The 19268-nt window shown below is 34.7% G+C and overlaps 1 long non-coding RNA gene across 2 annotated transcripts; it reads right to left on the minus strand.

Annotated features, from left to right (window-relative positions):
* Positions 1-428: 428 nt before the first annotated feature.
* Positions 429-1990, minus strand: LOC145064791 (uncharacterized). 2 transcript variants are annotated; one of them, XR_013688085.1, is made up of 5 exons: positions 1667-1990; positions 1469-1535; positions 1305-1382; positions 985-1101; positions 429-631 (listed from the first exon to the last, which is right to left on the minus strand). It is a non-coding gene; the product is annotated as an uncharacterized LOC145064791 (long non-coding RNA). The 2 variants fall into 2 exon arrangements; XR_013688084.1 differs by lacking the exon at positions 1469-1535 and having other exon boundaries at positions 1667-1983.
* Positions 1991-19268: the final 17278 nt, after the last annotated feature.

Raw genomic sequence — 19268 nt, forward strand, 5'->3', positions numbered from 1 at the left:
ATTACCAATTAAAGGTAATTTAAAATTTATTTACAAATTAATTAGAGTTTTTATCTAAAAAAACATATACTCCTAACCTCGTTGTTTTACACACGTATTAACTGTTTAACTTCATATTGATTTTATATATTAATTTATTTGTCAATGTTAGTGTGGTACGGTATTTCTTTTACATATTATCTTATTTGTTGCTGTTAGTGTGTTATTATATTTAAATTTTATTGGGGTTGCAATCTCAATTACATATTTCTCTTGTGTAATTATGCAATTTCAATATGAATAATATAAATACGACTAACAAATTACAATATGAAAAAAAAATTAACTGAATTTAAAAAGAATTGTAATATGATAGTATCTTTCAGTTATAAACCTAGAACTATTTTAATTTTAGTATTAAAAACTCTTTTAACTTTAAAAAACCAATATATTTAATGTCAGTTTATTTTAGCAGTTTGCACACGTTCAAAAAACAAACAGTCTTCTTCTTACAAAATCCCGACAATTGGTTCACCTTTTCTATTACAGAGGTCTGCAGATGTAGTTCGCAAACTACAGACCTGTTGCCTCTAGAAAAAACAAACAACGCCTAAGTAAAAACCAAACTAAAACTGCAACCTAAGTATAACACCTGCAAGAACAAAAGAAAACAAAACATTATGGGTGCGTTTGGTTGTAGAAAACTGTTTTCATTTTCTAAAAAAATGTTTTCAGAAAATAGAGTTGAGTTTTCGCTTTCAATTTTCAATGAAAATTTTACAAAACGCGTTTGGTTGAAACCGAGGGAGTTTTCATTTTCCATCATGAAAATTTTGGAAAACTATTAAAATCACTTTTCTAATTTAGATACAATTTGGTAAACTGAAAATTTTCATTTTCTTGGAAAATTTTAGAAAACTGAACGATCAAACGAATTTTCAAAATTTCCGTTTTTCTTGGAAAATTTTCCTAGAAAACTGAAAAATCTTCCACAACCAAACGCACCCTATAATGTTGGATCATTTTTAATATCACCAAGAAGCAACCCCCCTCCACAAAACATTATAATGTTGGGTCATTTTTAATATGGATCAGCCAACAAAAACCTAGCTCAGTGAATCCCTGCACAAAAAATTACCAAAATTAAAAAGCATAAATAATATAAGGATAAAACAAAGCTACCAAAGGTAAACAAAACAATAATGGTACTCCAACAATGAACTTATGAAGTGATCATCAAAAAGGCAACGAACTTTGTAAGAGCAGCTAAACCAAGCATGAAAAGGGAAAAATCGATCACACCAACAAACAAGTAGAAAACCCACCAAATGTTATTATCACTAGGAACCAACAGGGACATAATCCTCTTGTCTAAAATCCCAGCCATATAGATCTTGATATTCCTGAAAACACAAGAAAAAAACTATATAGATCTTGATTTCATGTAAGTATCAAAAGGGATTAATCATGTATTCTAGGGTTTCATTACTTGACATCCACCACGGATTAAGTCATTAAGAATCCAAATTGACACTGAATTTCCTAAACTTCATATCCTAAGTTAACGAAATCACATCTAATCAGTTCATTAACACACAATTCATGGATTAACACATAACATACAAAAATAACCATGTAATGAATTAACACATAATATACAAAAATAACCGATGTAATCAACTGATACCTGAATGAATTCGATTTTTCCTCTATAGCTTCTTCTGAACTGAGCTCGGTTAACACAAAATCACCGGTTTACAATCGTCCGTAGTCGATGTTTTCGACTGAAACTAAACGAACCCAACAGCTTCGGGAGGATTAGAACACTACAAACCAGGTGTAACAGTTGAATAAATTATGGAAGGAGACTGCGGTGGTAGGATGGAGGTGCGGGTGCTGATGCTGCTGACGGCGGCGCTGCTCGAATTGTAATTATGCATAGGTGCATATCCGTGGGTTGGAAACGACGAATATAGAAGAAAAGCGAGAGATTTCAGGTCTGATCTTTTTTTAAAAAGAGTAAAAAGAAAAATTATTTAATTTTTGGGTATGGCAAAAAAAATGTTAAATTTTGGTAAAGACAGGGAAATTGGAATTTTTTTAGAAGATTGTAAAAATTGAACTCCTCCAAATTGAAAATGAAGTCCCTCCAAATTTATGTTTCATTTTTCAATATATAATTATGACTAGATATGTTGCTCATGCTCTGCATAGGTCGTATGCGTCTGATTTGAGTGTCGTTTTTATTAAAAAATGCAGGTGATTGTATTCGTTGGTTCCGTTCATCCTTTGGCATCATATATGTCACCAGGCGAAAATATAAAATCCAATATGAAATTATAATTATCTTTCTCAACCTCATTCGTTCCTTATTCAAAGGAAGTTGTAGTTTCTTTCGAATTACCATCCGTACCGTCAGTTAAAGATGGACCATCTACCATAAGAGAAATGTTTAATTATTAAAAGACGTTCCTGAATAGGGTTGTAGTTTAACAATCTAAAAAGTTAAATAACATATTTGCCATGTTGACATAGCCATAATTAGATAAAAGTTTCAAAGTACAATGCTATAACAGGATAAAATAAAAAGAAAATGTTGATAAAAAATGTTTTAATAGCGGATAATTTTCTTTAGGGCCAGATGAATGACATTTCTTGTTACCGTTACAGATTCAAAACTAATAACATGAGAGTGACAGTTGCAACTGCTGCTTTTTTCTTACCTTTCCCAGTCCTACCATTACACATTTGTTGTTTTTTTATCTGATGTTTGTTTGTATAGAGTTTTACCCCGCTTATTAAGGCTTTACGTAGATATGCTTGAAAATAAATCTTTAAATAGAAAGATGACAATCAAGAAAAAGAACATGTATAGTAAATAGGCTGATGAAGGAAACTGAAAAGGGAATTTGATTTACCTGTAGATAAAGTTGAGAGAGGTTGTAGTCTTGTAGATGACCAAAGTAGCTGAAATAGATTCAACCCTAAAAAAATATAAAAACTCATCAATGCTAACATTAAAAAAAAATACAAATTCTTCCTATTAATCTCACTACTAATGGAATTGAAGTTTGAGAAACAATGAAAGCATAGTGATAGGATGCATAAAGTGAGTGCATCTCGTTGCTATAACACAAATAAAAAAATCTGCAATTCAAATAGGTAATTTACCATAAATTTGATTGTGTAAAAGAGACAAATTTGAGAATCCATCAACAATTAAAAAGCCATTTCTTTATAATATAAAACTAAAACAACATCAATGTGTTAAAGTATAAGTCAAAAATTAACTAAAACTTATTAAGAACTACAAACTTAAAGATAGAGGAATTAAAAGACACCTAACTGTTGATTACATTACCTTTGGCTAAATGTAAAGACCTTGGGTTTGGGGTTAAATGACAAAGCTCATGTGATGTTAAGTTGCTGGGATTGCACAGACTCAGCATTGATATAATGATTAATAACTAACATGCAAAAAGGATTTACTACACATTGACTGTTTTACCAAACAGATTTCTTCAAATGTTTTTCTTAAACGTTTTTATATGTTTAAAACTCTTCATCAAACTGCTTTACATACTGTATGTTTCATTTCAAACTCTTTTACAATTGTGTTCCAAACAAAGGTTTCCTTTATACTTAGACTGTTTTATCAAACAAATACTTTCAAACCGTTTTATAAACTGACATCAAGTAAATCTTTTCTTAGATATTAATCTTTTTCAAAGGTTTTACAAAAATTCTTTTATGCTTTTATATTATCAATTGCATGCCCATATATGTATAGTTATATAAAAAATGTTTAAAAGACTTAGGAAGGCTAGCTCACTTTATTTCATTTTCCTCGTTGGGATGTGGCTATAGGGTATCGATTATCCGTCCGAATGTCGTCTAAATATTAGTTATATATCATGTATACATATATAGACATAAAAGCTTCTTTCCATTAGTTCAGTACCTTTGGGTAGCAAAGGCATGCTTTCGATTATACACGTACACCATTAGTAACTATTATATGTATACTTAGAACATACTACTTACTATTCCAGGTACAATGAATCACACAAGAGTCAGTTCATTCACGAGTCTATACTAATACATTACATGTTACATGATTACGCTTACATAAATACGCTTACATATATACCCTTACTTAGATACGCTTACATGATTACACTTACAAATACATACGCTTACTTAGATACGCTTACATGATTACGCTTACATATACATACGCTTACATAGATACGCTTACATGATTACGCTTACATATATACGCTTACATGAGTACGTTTGCATAGATACGCTTACATGAATAAGGTTACATATACGATAATAGAATAGACATAACTAGGTGCTATAGCATGGAACGATTTCAGGATCTAACTATACCAATGAATCACTAACGCATTGTGATAGTTATATTGGGTATACATGATCATAGTAATGTGGATGTTCATGGCTTGCAATCATGCAGGGGTCGCGTGTGGGTCCCAAAATTTCTTTGACAAGGGAGCGTCTTGCCTGGGATCTAGCCATCACATTATGCCTTAATCCTCAATTAAGGCAAAATAGTACAAAAGTAGTCACTTATTACAAATACTATAGGACTTACGACAATTACAATAGGATATAAAATTCCAGTCAATATATTATTAATAACTTTACTATGTGTCATATTCACATAATCGATGAGGTAGGTTAGATAATAATAATATTAGTCGTACAGTCAGGTCTTAGTAGAAGGCTACTTTCAAAACCGTTGGGTCTTGGTAGAAGACTACTTTCAAAACAGTCGGGTCTTGGTAGAAGACTACTTTCAAAACAGTTAGGTATTGGTAGAAGATTTCTTTTATACTAATAGGAATCATAGGGATTTCTAGGGTTTTTCAAACGTTTTCAACTACTTACAAACATTCTTTCATACTTATAAAATCTTTCTTTCAAAACAATTTGAAGTCTTTCATTACAAGTTATACAAATCAAAGACACATTAAATACTTATGAATTCACCAGCTTTTTGGCTGATACTTGCTTTCAAAATAACTTGTATTCTCGGGTCACAAATAGACAGGTACGACGACCAGGTTTTGTGAAGACGGAGCAATTCAGACTCGTCTTTTATTTTGATTATTCATTATGTTGTTGTATACTATGAAAGAACACACTTGTAATTAAAATTATACTATTAATGCAATGGATGATGTTGTTGCTTGTTTACTACTTTGCATTGTTGTGATACTTTACATGACGTCCTCCACCCCAGAACGTTTCCGCCGTTCTTGGTTTTGGAGGTGTGATAGATTGGTATTAGAGCATTGTTTATAGTGAATTAAGTATATCAACCCATAAACGATATACTAACTATAAATACAATGAGATTAAAAATACTCTGAACAAGAGTTTATACTTTAAATAATAAAATATTTGATTGAGTATATGTGCCTACATTCATACTAAAATCTGTGTCACAATGACAAGAACAAAAGTATTACGATTGTTGAATATCACAGGTAAGCTCGGGGATGTATGGTCAGTCTTAGGAGTGGCAAAGCCTGATCAACTATGCTGGTCCGAGGAGTGATTAGCATATGCCCGAGAATGGTTGTGATATGGCAACAAGTCTAAAAACTAACCAACACCACCACAATGAAATACCATAGAGGTATTTGGTTTTACTATAAGTACTTTATACTTGAGAACTAAATAAACATAGGATCTTCATTACTAGGTCAAACCTTCGTGAACATACTTCCATTCCGTACTAGGACTGCATCATAGGGATGTAGGTCAAACCCTCGAAAATATATTCGTACTCTTTACTTGAACGATCGAACTACATCTAGGTTCAACCATAATCGCTCACGAACTCCTTATCTTTGTATTGCAGAATTAAGTCGTCACCCGGAAATAGACAGCCGAACAATGAAACCCCTGCTTTTCCTATGGACGCCGCTACTTTCCAAGCCGTAGTTACAGCTGCCATGACGGTTGCCGTGGCAGCTGTCCTCGCAAACCGCAACGCTATCAACGCAAGAAAGGCTGAAAAAGGAGTCAGAAATTCCGATCGTTGTACCGATCCGGGAAGCCAACAAATAGTAACAGTCGCCAACACCCAAAACAACAACTCAGAGTTTAAGAAACGGAAGCGTCAAGCCCAAACAGAACGCAGGCGAATTCAAAGGCTTGCGATGCGACAACAACCAGTGGCAACTCCTGCCACCTCAGCACCGGCCAAGCTTTATGAGGGAACACTCCCGAAGTGCAACAAGTGTAACTACAATCATAACAATTGCAACAAGCTGGGGCACATTGCTCGTTTCTGTCAAACCACCGCAACCACCGGAGCCATCCAGGTTTGCTATAGTTGTGGTGAGACAGGACACTATCATAAGAATTGTCCAAAAGGAAAGAACAACGAAAGCACCCACGTCCACGTAACTCCGACTCGACACTTCACTTCCACCACCAATACTAGTACCAGCCAGATATGTCACCAATGCGGTGAAATTGGGCACCTCAAGAAGGATTGTCCAATAACAAAGAACTCCGGTGCAGACGGCAAAATACTAAGGATCACTGCCGCAGGAGAAACTACTCCGGACCCACGTTAATGTAATTAACGCGTTTCATTGTAACAGACTTATAAACCGTTTTAAACTAGTGCAACTAGAGTCTTACCTTTTGCGAGATCCCGTCTGTAAGGGGATCCTCGTGCTGCGTATACTTGTCTTTTGTAGTATACCTAGTTTGCAGCAATAGTCATGTAGTAAATCTATAGTACTGTAACTCGGTTAAAGGTTGCACTGTAGTGTTTTGTCTGTAACGCCTTATGTTCAAATCTGATGTCTTTAAGTTTCCATATGATTCCGACATTATCATACAACTTGAGTCAATTCGATCCTCACAATACCAGTTTCGTGCGCACATCTCTTTCTCCGAAATCGTCTTTCTAGCGAAGCTGTCACTCTAACCGAAGTACTCATGCATAGAGTACCGTATATTTCTTATCCTTTCCGAAGAGAGCTCAGCAAACCTCCCCGAAGTACCACTCGTGCAGTACGTCAAGTTCAATCCAAAGATCCATACGGTTGATCTATCGCTGAAGAATGTATACGTAGGGGTGGTATATAATCAAGGTTCTATAGGTTTAGAACTAATTATTCTACTTTATCTCTTTTCCTCGTTGGGGTGTGAGGTTAAAGAAGAATCATTTATTCGACTACCTTTTTAATCTTAATTATATATGACTCGTATACACGAGACTGTGATTGATGAACCATGTATGACTTTAATATTAACTTCAGGACGGAGACTGCCCAGTACTACGAATAATTGCATCGTCATGCGAACAAAACTTAGAACCCAATACGACTCTTGTAACCATATCGCCCTACGGTCTCGCACCAACGAAGATACAAGAAACATCTGAATAACTTAACGAACTACTCATAAATAGAATGGAAATATCAAGCTTCTCACCCTGGAGGGCTTCGGTCTTATTCTTCAAGAGGATAGACAGATTGCTTCGTAAGTCCATCGACTCCTAAGACCTCGACAAGATTTCAAATAGAAATCATTACCCTCTGCCTCGCTTAGATGAGTCAGTTGACCAAACGCAATGAACTATTTACCTTTCATAAATAGACCTGAGATCCGAATATCACCAGATACGAGTGTCAGCGAAGGATGTCCCGAGGACAATCTTCCAAACTCGATACGGACACTACGAGTCCGTAGTGATACCCATCGGATACGACGCATACACCCGTAGTATTCATGAACGTAATGAATAGGGTACGCCATTCTTACTTGGATCGATTCGTCATTGTCCTTTTAAATGACTTATTTATCTACTCTTGTAGTAAGAAAGGGCAAGGAAACATCTACAACTTAACCTACCCCGTGAAATCAGTAATGTACTTTGTACCCTTACGTCTCGAACTTGAAAACGTACCTTTTTGTCAGGACTCTCGTAATCCCACTCGAAGAGATCGAGATCAACGAGAGCCTCGCCTTCGTGGAAGAACCGTAGTGACCACCGACCGAGAGGTCAAGCAGACGAAGCAACGCCGCATCCCATTAGCGATGGTTCGCTGGAATGCGAACCGGGGTCCCGAATTCACTCAGGAGCGCGAGAATCAATCGATTAGGAAGTATCCCCACCTCTTGACTCGATCATTCATACCTACTTCCTTACCTAAATTATAATTTCAGGACGAAATTCCCTCTAACAGGGGGATGATGTGACAACCCGAAATTTCTATTCTATATAACATTTCCATTCAATAGAAGTCAGAACAATTTCTGCTAATTTTCAGACTTTTTGGAATAAGTTTGAGTATTTTAGGATTAACACTTTAGGAGATATCAGGAGAGAGGATGCCCTAGAGTACTTTGTGCATCTTAAAAGTTTCAAAACTCCAAGATTTTGGAGTTTACAGCTCAAATAATATTTTTGGACCAAAAACTCGACGGACTATATAAAGGGCACTTAGTCATTTTAGTTCATTTCTTCCATTTTCAACTAGAGAAAAACCCGAATTTTCTCCCAAGGATCTTCAATCTTTTGCCCCAAATTGTAAGTACATCTACCCTAGAGTGTTTTAAAGCTTACTACATGTTTAGATATCATAGAAATCACTTAAGAATCACAAGAAAAAGGAGCTTACGGTCCAAGATCTTCTTGGACCGTAAACTCTATTTTTGGTGCCAAAGTGCTCCCAACTCTTCCCTTATGCTTAGAATCTATTGTGGAACCCTTCCTTGATGGTTTTAGCACATGAAAAGCACCATAAAACCCCATTTATATGTGTTTACTATTTGGGGATCTCACAAAACCGTAAACACCCCAAAGTGAGTATAAATGACCCATATTTCCTTCCTTATGCCTTGAATCAAGCCTAGACTTTTACCCTGAAGTGTTTAGGACTTGAAAACATCATAGAACCATGTTCCATATGAGTTTACGGCAGCAAAATCATGGAGAAATGGTCCATGGGCCGTAAACTCCATTTAGGAGTGTATTGATGCCACAAAACATTTCCTAAGGCTTAAACATGAAGTAAGAATGCATGAAATGACTTAGAAGACTTCAAACCAAAAAATGGTCAAATGGTAATGGGCTTACGGCCGTAAACTCAAGGGCTTATGACCGTAAACTCAATGGGTTATGGTCTTTAGGGAGTAAACTCATATTAGGGGTTCCTTTGAACCCTAAACTCAAATAGCTTTGTCCTACAACACTTACATGGAATCCTTAGCACTTATAACACTTATATAAGGTGTTTATCATTCCATAGGATGTCTTAACTTTGTTATTTAGTTATTTAAAGACTAATTAGTTGCATATATGTGATATTATATGTTAACTAGGATCATAGAGTACGTACAAGTCTTCACTTGACACTTAGCATCCTATACAATCCGTTCATCCCAACCACTTGCTACAGGTGAGTTCATACCCCTTAAATGAACCTTTTAAATGTTTCTAAATGTTTTTAAATGCTTTATGGGGGGGATAAAAGTTGAATCATGCTAGTTATTATATCAATCACATGTGATTAATAACTAACATGCAAAAAGGATTTACTACACGTTGACTGTTTTACCAAACAGATTTCTACAAATGTTTTTCTTAAATTTTTTTATATGTTTAAAACTCTCCATCAAACTGATTTACATACTGTATGTTTCATTTCAAACTCTTTTATAATTGTGTTCCAAACAAAGGTTTCCTTTATACTTAGACTGTTTTATCAAACAAATACTTTGAAATCGTTTTATAAACTGACATCAAGTCAATCTTTTCTTAGATATTATTCATTTTCAAAGGTTTTACAAAACTTCTTTTATGCTTTTATATTATCAATTGCATGCCCATATATGTATAGTTATATAAGAAATGTTTAAAAGACTTAGGAAGGCTAGCTCACTTTATTTCCTTTTCCTCGTTGGGATGTGGCTATAGGGTATCGGTTATCCGTCCGAATGTCGTCTAAATGTTAGTTATATATCGTGTATACATATATAGACAAAAAAGTTTCTTTCCATTAGTTTAGTACTTTTGGGTAGCAAAGGCATGCTTTCGATTATACACGTACACCATTAGAAACTATTATAGGTATAGTTAGGAGATACTGCTTACTCTTCCAGGTACAAGGAATCACACAAGAGTCAGTTCATTCATGAGTCTAGACTAATACATGACATGTTACATGATTACGCTTACATAGATACGCTTACATGATTACGCTTACATATATACGCTTACTTAGATACCCTTACATGATTACGCTTACATATACATACGCTTAATTAGATACGCTTACATGATTACACTTACATATACATACACTTACATAGATACGCTTACATGATTATGCTTACATATACGTTTACATAGATACACTTACATGAATAAGGTTACATATACGATAATAGAACAGACATAACTAGGTGCTATAGCGTGGAACGATTTCAGGATCTAACTATACCAATGAATCACTAACGCATTGTGATAGTTATATTGGGTATACATGATCATAGTAATGTGGATGTTCGTGGCTTGCAATCATGAAGGGGTCGCGTGTGGGTCCCAAAATCTCTTTGACAGGGGAGCGTCTAGCCTGGGATCTAGCCATCACATTATGCCTTAACCCTCAATTAAAGCAAAATAGTACAAAAGTAGTCACTTATTATAAATACTACAGTACTTAAGACAATTATAATAGGATATAAAATTCCAGTCAATAAATTATTAATACCTTTACTATGTGTCATATTCACATAATCGATGAGGTAGGTTAGATAATAATAATATTAGTCGTACAGTCAGGTCTTGGTAGAAGGCTACTTTCAAAACAGTTGGGTCTTGGTAGAAGCCTACTTTCAAAACAGTTGGGTCTTGGTAGAAGGCTACTTTCAAAACAGTCGGGTCTTGGTAGAAGACTACTTTCAAAATAGTTCGGTCTTGGTAGAAGATTTCTTTTATACTAATAGGAATCATAGGGATTTCTAGGGTTTTTCAAACGTTTTCAACTACTTACAAACATTCTTTCATAATTATAAAATCTTTCTTTCAAAATAATTTCAAGTCTTTCATTACAAATTATATAAATCAAAGATACATTAAATACTTATGAATTCACCAACTTTTTGGCTGATACTCGCTTTCAAAATAACTTATATTCTCAGGTCACAAATAGACAGGTACGACGACCAGGTTTTGTGAAGACGGAGCAGTTCAGACTCATCTTTTATTTTGATTATTCATTATGTTGTTGTATACTATGAAAGAACACGCTTGTAATTAAAATTATACTATTAATGCAATGGATGATGTTGTTGCTTGTTTACTACTTTGTATTGTTGTGATACTTTACATGACGTCCTCCACCCCAGAACGTTTCGGCCGTTCTTGGTTTTGGGGATGTGACACTATCAAACGACAATTAAAGATTAAAAAGTTCTAAGGGCACCTCTTATTCCGTTTTTTTTGCACTCCCAAAGGAAATGAGTAAGAAACATACTTTATCATCAAGAAATGAAAACATAAGATGAAAATAGAAGAACTTATCGTAGCCATCTTGGATGAAGAAATGTGGTGATTTACTGGTCACAAAAGCAGAAAAATCATTACTTAAATGATTAGTGTATTGAATTGCATACATGTAAACCATTATAGCACAGATAATCAAGCAATCAACAACTTGAAATTGAAGCAAGGAAATTGAAAGGAAAGATATTTGACGAAAATTACCTTATTGTCAGGGGTAAACGATTTCATAGGAAGAACCAAAGAAACAACTTCAGGATGTTACTGTTGATTCATTATTTGAGACGATTCACAGTTTCACACCATATTGACCAAAACGGGTCAAACCTCTTGTTAGTTACTAAATTGTTTGATGCTTATTTACTTATTTTATTATGGGCCATAAAAATAGTGCTCAGTGCTACATGAATGAACAATTAGTAAGGAGGACCTGTAAGTCCATTTTGTGGCAGATATTTTGCCATCAGTCAATAGGAACCATGAAAAAATCAAATTCAAAATATGAAAATTATTAGGTTTGAATCACACTTTGCCATTACTTCAAGCACCTAGTAGACAAAATTGCTCGATGGAAGTGAAACTGTTCTCCATAGCCATAACTTACTATACCAGGTTTACCAACTGTTTGATTATCTTCACTCAATCCTAAAATAAAAAAAAAATGCTACCTTCGAGGAGTCTCTTCGGACTTGCTTCGGATGACAATGAAAATCAGAAGTAGCAAATTCAAATAAACCCTAATTGACGAACATTAAAAAAAATATAACCTATTACCTAGATAAAATTGAACAAAATGGACGAAAAACGAAATAGAAACAGGGTGATCGGGGATGAGGGCTTTATTTAATGTCTGTTGTGGAAGAGAGGGACTCGTATGTGTCTTCTGTGGGTGAAGAAGAATCAACAGCGTTGTCTAGAAACCGATAACTAAAAAAAACACTAAATGATGGTGGTCTACCCGTTTGATCTACGGAAGACACATGCAACACAGGTGGTGGATTTCGATGGTCACAAAGGCGAAGGGGAAACAAAGAGCTTTTCTTAGAGGAGTAGATCATTAACGAACCAATAAATCCCGAGGTATCCGAAGCGGTAACAGGACCAAATGGAAGCAAGTCGGTGGATCTTTGGCGGTGGCGATATGCGCAGGAACTGCGTGTTAGTGAAAGGTTTTGAGGACGAAGGATTCCCGGAGATGTTTGAAGAAGAAGGGATGATGAACAGGGTATACTAACCCCGGTTGGAGGCGGTGTTAATTTGTGAGCGGAAGAGAAACACCGTGAGAGGCAAAAGAAAAGGAGCACCGATCGCAAAGAAAGCAAGAATTGTTCAAGAAGAAAGAAAGCTAATCTGCAAACTTTGGTTGAGTTAAAATAACTGAAGAGCAAAGGTGGAGGAGAGAATACAAAAATGAAGTCCCTATTGGTGGAAAAAAACGGTGAAATAAAGAGAAAGCAATGCGTGGATAAACAATTTAGAAAATGACAAAATATACCCCGGAAACAGGCAAGGAGTGTAAAAACAAACATAAACAGAGGACGAAATGTACCAAAAAGTTAGGAACTTTACTGTTCCTAACTTTCATTTCTTAAATATATATATATATATATATATATATATATATATATATATATATATATATATATTAATAAAATATTTTGAGTGATGTGTTTTTTTTATTGTTATAATTTTATATTTTTAGATACACATAAAAATAAAAACATGACTATAACATATTTTTAATTACATGCTTTATTTTTTAAATGTTATAATAAAATATTTATAGACACATGTTATTCTTTTATATTCAAAATCATTAAGTTTAGACATATATATGAACTTAAACTGTTATCACAAAAACTTATAGTTACATGTTTTTTTAAATGACATAATAAAATAATTACAATCATGATGGCCTAACGTGACTATAAGCTAGTATTTGTCATATTTTTTTACATAAAATAGTGACAAAGTGTGTGAAAATAGTTTGCAATGGTGATGGTTTTTAGCCTATATGTGACTAAAACATTATTGAAATTTGATTGATGACCTTTAGTTATGCAATTAACAAAATCCGTGACAACCTTGTTTCTAGAAAGCGTGACTATAGGTCATTTTTGTACTATTGTTTAATGACGACCTAATTTCTAAAGTTTTTACATTTTCCCCTGGTTAAAAGAATTTTGTCCCGAAATTTTAACTTGTACTTCTCTCTACCACAACATTAATAAAAAGTTAAGGGTACTTGATCTTCATTTGATCCTCCCTTTCTCAGGTAAAATCAAGTCCTCACCTTGAGTCCCATCGTACGTTTACTTTATGAATACCACTTTGTTTCAATCTCTTGACTTCTCGATCCATGATTTCCATAGGTTCCTCCACGAAATGAAGTTTAGAATCAACCTGGATTTCATCGAGAGGAATGATAAGTGTGTCATCAGAAAAACACTTCTTAAGATTTGATACATTCTTGAGTTCCTCAGGCAATTTGAGTCTATATGCTACAGGACCAATTCTAGTTAGAATCACAAATGGTCTTATATATCGCGGATTTCACTTGCCTCACTTTCAAAACCATATCACTCCTTTCTAAGGAAATACTTTTAACATCACCCAATCTCTTACTTGAATTTCTAAAGGCTTGCATCGACGATCAACGTAACTTTTCTGACAGTTACGTGCATCCTTTATCTTGTACCGAATCTAGACAATCTTTTCTGTTGTCTCATGTATAATCTTAGGACCAGTAAGCAGCGAGTCTCCCACATACTTCTTTGCTAGCTGGGTACTCCTACTTCCGTCCAACATATTGTTAATTGACACTTGCATCCGTAAAGAGCTTTGAATGGTGTAAATTTGATGATAGTGTGGTAACTATTATTGTAAGAAAACTCAATGAAGGGTCGATGAGTATCCCATGCATTTATGAAGTCTATCATACAAGCTCCGAGCATGTCTTCTAAAGTCTGTATGGTCCTTTCACTCTAACCATCAGTTTGTGGATGATAAGGTGTGCTCATATCCAAACGTGTTCCTAAGGACTTTTGCAATGATTGCTAGAATCATTAGGTGAATCTACTGTCTCTATCAGAGATAATAGATACGGGCACACCATTGAACTTGATAATTTCCTTAATAAAATTTATGGTCAACTTCTCCATTTTATCTGTCTCATTTATTGGTAGGAAATGAGTAGAAATGGTCAATATGTCAACCAATACCTATATGGTGTCAATGTGTCATAACTTTTTGAATTTTTTGGAAATTTCATTAAAAAAATCCGTAGTTATTTGTTCCCACTTCCACTTAGGTATTTCTAGTTGTTGGATCACTCTCGAGGGTTCTGATATTCAACCTTCACTTTAGCACATGTCATACATTTACTTACATAGGTGGCAATTTCTATTTTCATATTGGGCCACTAATATAATCTTTTCAAATCTAAATACATATTGTCTGAACTAGGGTAGATAAAGTATCTCGATATGTGTGCTTAATCTATGATTAGCTTTCTTGGATCACCGAACTTAAGTGTTCAAATTGGGTTTCATCATCTCTAAGCTCGAACACTTATCCATACCTCATAAGAATTTGTTCGCAACATTCTCTTATCCTAGAGCTTTGAGTTATGCGTCTTGAATTTGTATGATAAGGTTTAACTGAGATGTCATTGTTAGCGCACGGACCCTCCTAGTTTTGGATCGTTCCTTCTAGCTCAAAGCATTTGCTACCACATTTTCTTTGTTGGGATTATAACAAATTTTGCATACATAGTCGTTAAGTAGTTATATCCATCTTCATTGTCTCATATTGAGTTCCTTTTGATCGAGGATCTGCTGCCGACTCTTATGATATGTGAATATTATGCACTTTGTACCATAAAGATAGGGTTTCCATATCTTTAGTACACAGACTACAACTCCCAACTTAAGATTCCGAGTAGTGTAGTTATTTTGATACAGTTTGAGCTGTGTAGAAGCATAAGCAATGACTTTGTTCCTTTACATTAACACATATCCTAATCCTTGACAATACACCATAAAATCCTCTGTTCCTTCTAGGATGGATAGGATCTATGCACTACAAATCATTTGCTTCAGTTTTGAAATACATACTCTTGTTTGTCGTCCCAATTAAATCTCTTATTTTTATAGGTTAACGTTGTGAGAGGCTTGGCTAATTTGGAGAAATTATCTATGAATCTTCTATAATAACCTATGAGCCCTACGAATTTACGCACCTCCATTGGAGTCTTTCTTGCTTCCCAATTGTTAATTGAATCTATCCTAGAGGGATCACCGTGAATTGTTTTGTTACTGACTACACGCTCTATGCCTTTTATATTAGGCTGCACCACATGACACTATCTATATGGCTACTTTATATCTCGTTCTTTGGATATATATATATATATATATATATATATATATATATCCTTACTACTAATCCCTTGCATTGTCACCTGCTTCATTAAGGATCATCTGAAATGCTCTTTATTTGGATTTGACAACACATTTTGCCTTGCAGCTTCGTTTTTCTTTGGGAAGTTCTTCAAAATATGCCCACCATCCCCACATTTGTAACACTTCTTGTTGTCGAATATACAGTCACTGGAATAGTAACCGATCCTCCTACACTTATAACAACCCACTTCTCCTTCGCATCTCCCATAATGCTTCTTCTTGCACTTTTCACACCTATTAGCTCCATACTTTTGGTCATCCAGGTTAGACTTCAAGAATCTTCATTTCTTATCGGATCTTGAGGATACCTCAATCTTCCTCTTTTCTCCTGCTATATCTTTTTTCTAGAGACTTTTCTCTTATCTAGGTCTCTGCATTCTTAGTTGCTCTAACGGTTGTCTTTAAAGTAGTTGCCATTTTGATTGTTGGGCCAAAGTCCGTTAGCAATGCATTATCAAACCTATCTATCTTGCTGCGTTCAATAGGAACCAATTAGTGGAATAGCTTCATCCTTTCATTGAATACGGTGGCATACTTATCAACACTCATCCTCCCTTTCTTCAGGTTCTGAAACTCATTGTTTAGGCCTACCAGATCTATCTCTGAGCAGTGTTGCATTTTCAACTGTTCCATGATGCTTCCCAAGACATTCCCATGGATTTTCCGCATGACATTGTATCTCCCAACAACTTCCACCAACTTAAAACTCCGGTATCTAGTTGTCTATCTACAAAGACGTTTTTCTGCTTGTTTCTACAGCTGCAGCTTTCAGATACCATCTCCAACTTGGAGATTCAGTCCATAATCTTCACTAGCTTTGGTCTTACAGAAAGACTTGGTGGTTTGGCATACAATAAGTTCTTATATATACAGAGTATTAAGTATTATCATACATTTATCTTCTCATTTGTAATACTTATATTATTATTATCATGTAAATACATCTCAATACATATAGAACCATGCCTGGTTCGCATAGCGTATATCATCAAATATACATATAACACATATTTCTAGATAATAAGCATATAACTCACATATAAAATTTCAACATATATTTAATACCTTTAATAATACTTGTATTAAAATCATGTTCATGAAAAAGGACTATGCACTCACTTGTTAAAGTGATGACTCGAAATTTGGGTAGCGCTTCGCTTTTAACAATTTTCCTTTCCTTTGACAAAACCTAGTATCATTATTACTAGATTTTAGCATAATATTTAATTTGACTAATTATCACTCTAGATTCATCATTAACTCAATGTCTACTGTAAGATCTATCAAGTAAGGAACAACCAGGTAGGATCATATCGGAGGTAGGGTCTGTTCGGTATACGAAGTATATTGTATGAAAATCCAAATTTAAACACCTCACTAAATCATAGTCTAAACATCATCCTCATAAGTAGATCAATTAGTATAATGACTTGGAATCACTAATAAATCTTGTTTATAGGTTCATAATAACGATAATGAACTTAAACATAAGTTATACTTACGATATGGTAAGCATAACTCACTTACCTGAGTTTAGCAAGGAACTGGGCTCTGTGCTAGCAAAACTTATGAGCCGGAAGCTCTTCTTATTGGGGTCTTCTGGCGCTCTGGGACTCACTTCTAGCACCTAGGAGGTGCTAGGAAATTTTTTGGAAGGTTTAGGGTGTTTGGGAGAGAAGGTTTGAGAAAGTATGAAGAAAAATGAGTGATTTGTGCCTTTATTTATAGCTTGTCTGAAGGTTGTATGCTGGTCATACTAGATAGATATGTTGGACATACTCATGCTAGGTGTCACCATCTGGTGGCAAGGCATGGAGAGGAAGAAGTGGCTCAGATCGCGCCACGTGTCACTCCTTGGTTACTACAAAAACTAATTATCTTCTAAAATTCGTAACTTTCGCATACAAGCTCTGGTTTTAACGTTCTTTATTTCCACACGTAGGTATCGACAGGATCTACAACTTTCATGTAGACTCCGTAGGCTAATTTTGAATTTACTTTTAATGTTAGGTTTTAACAAACTTAGACAGTTAAAGTCCGTAAAAAATTCATAACTTTGTCATCCGACGTCCGTTTTTGGTTGTCTTTATATCGTTGAGCTCCTATTAACGAGATCCTTAATTCTCATTTAGGTTGTGTCAGCTAAAAATCGATCTGTCTAAAATTCGATTTCTGGGCTGCATATTGATATATATATATATATATATATATATATATATATATATATATATATATATTAAATCTTAGAAAAACTATAACTTCTTCAAACGAAGTAAGATTTGGACGTTCTTGATATGCACGCTCTCGGTTTAATGTATACTCAATAAGCAAAAATCTTTATGAAAGCAAGTCCCATGACTTTTTAGCCTTAAGGGCTTGAAGAAGATAAGGGCATGGAGATTGACCCATCTCTACGACTTTTCTTTTAGGTTACTAAGGCTAAAATGTATTTCATCAAAAATTTACTTTTTAGAATATGCGGAGTCGTGTCGGTTTAATCGCGAAACTTCGACAGGTCATAACTTATTCGTTATAATTGATATGTACGGAATCCTTGTGACATATACTATAAATTTGGTTAAGATTATTTATTTTAAATAATATTCTATCAAAAAGTCATCTTTAACGCTTATTATCTCTAAATTGATTAGCCCGAATCTACAGGCGTTACAATTATCTCCGCCTTAGGATGATTACGACCTGGAATAATCAACGAAACAGGGCATGCATAATGATTCCATGTGTTATCTTTTGATCCTAGGTAATAACCGTAACTCTTATGTCATTTCAAATGAGAATCTAACTCTTGACTGTTGGCGGTGCTTAATCTTGCACCCGCTCTTCATACTATGTTGGACTTTCAATTGTAACCTTCGAGTTACAAACTAGATCCTATTGGAGACTCCCGTTCCTTCTTAAATAGACTTAACTTAATATATTTTCTTTACTTTGATTGTCATAACAAACTAATGGTTTATGTTCTAATGACCTCTAGTTGTATGATGCAACTCTTAGACACGAATCTTTTTGATTCTGATTCCAGATTGGAATATACCTTCCTTCATGTTCTGATGTGTTATAACTTTCTAGCATTTAGTACTTCTAGCTAAAAGCTTCTTATTTTAATGACGATCGAGATACTTCTATTGATCGATTCGATTATCTTTCACTTTCATCTCTTGGCTTAAGTCAGATGCTACATCGAACTTGGTTCTCTCAACCACATAGAGTACATATCTTAGTCGGACTCGATATGATATGACCAC

This window comes from Lactuca serriola, chromosome 7, assembly GCF_051521515.1.
Source record: "Lactuca serriola cultivar US96UC23 chromosome 7, Lser_US96UC23_V15, whole genome shotgun sequence".
Taxonomy (NCBI): Eukaryota; Viridiplantae; Streptophyta; class Magnoliopsida; order Asterales; family Asteraceae; genus Lactuca; species Lactuca serriola.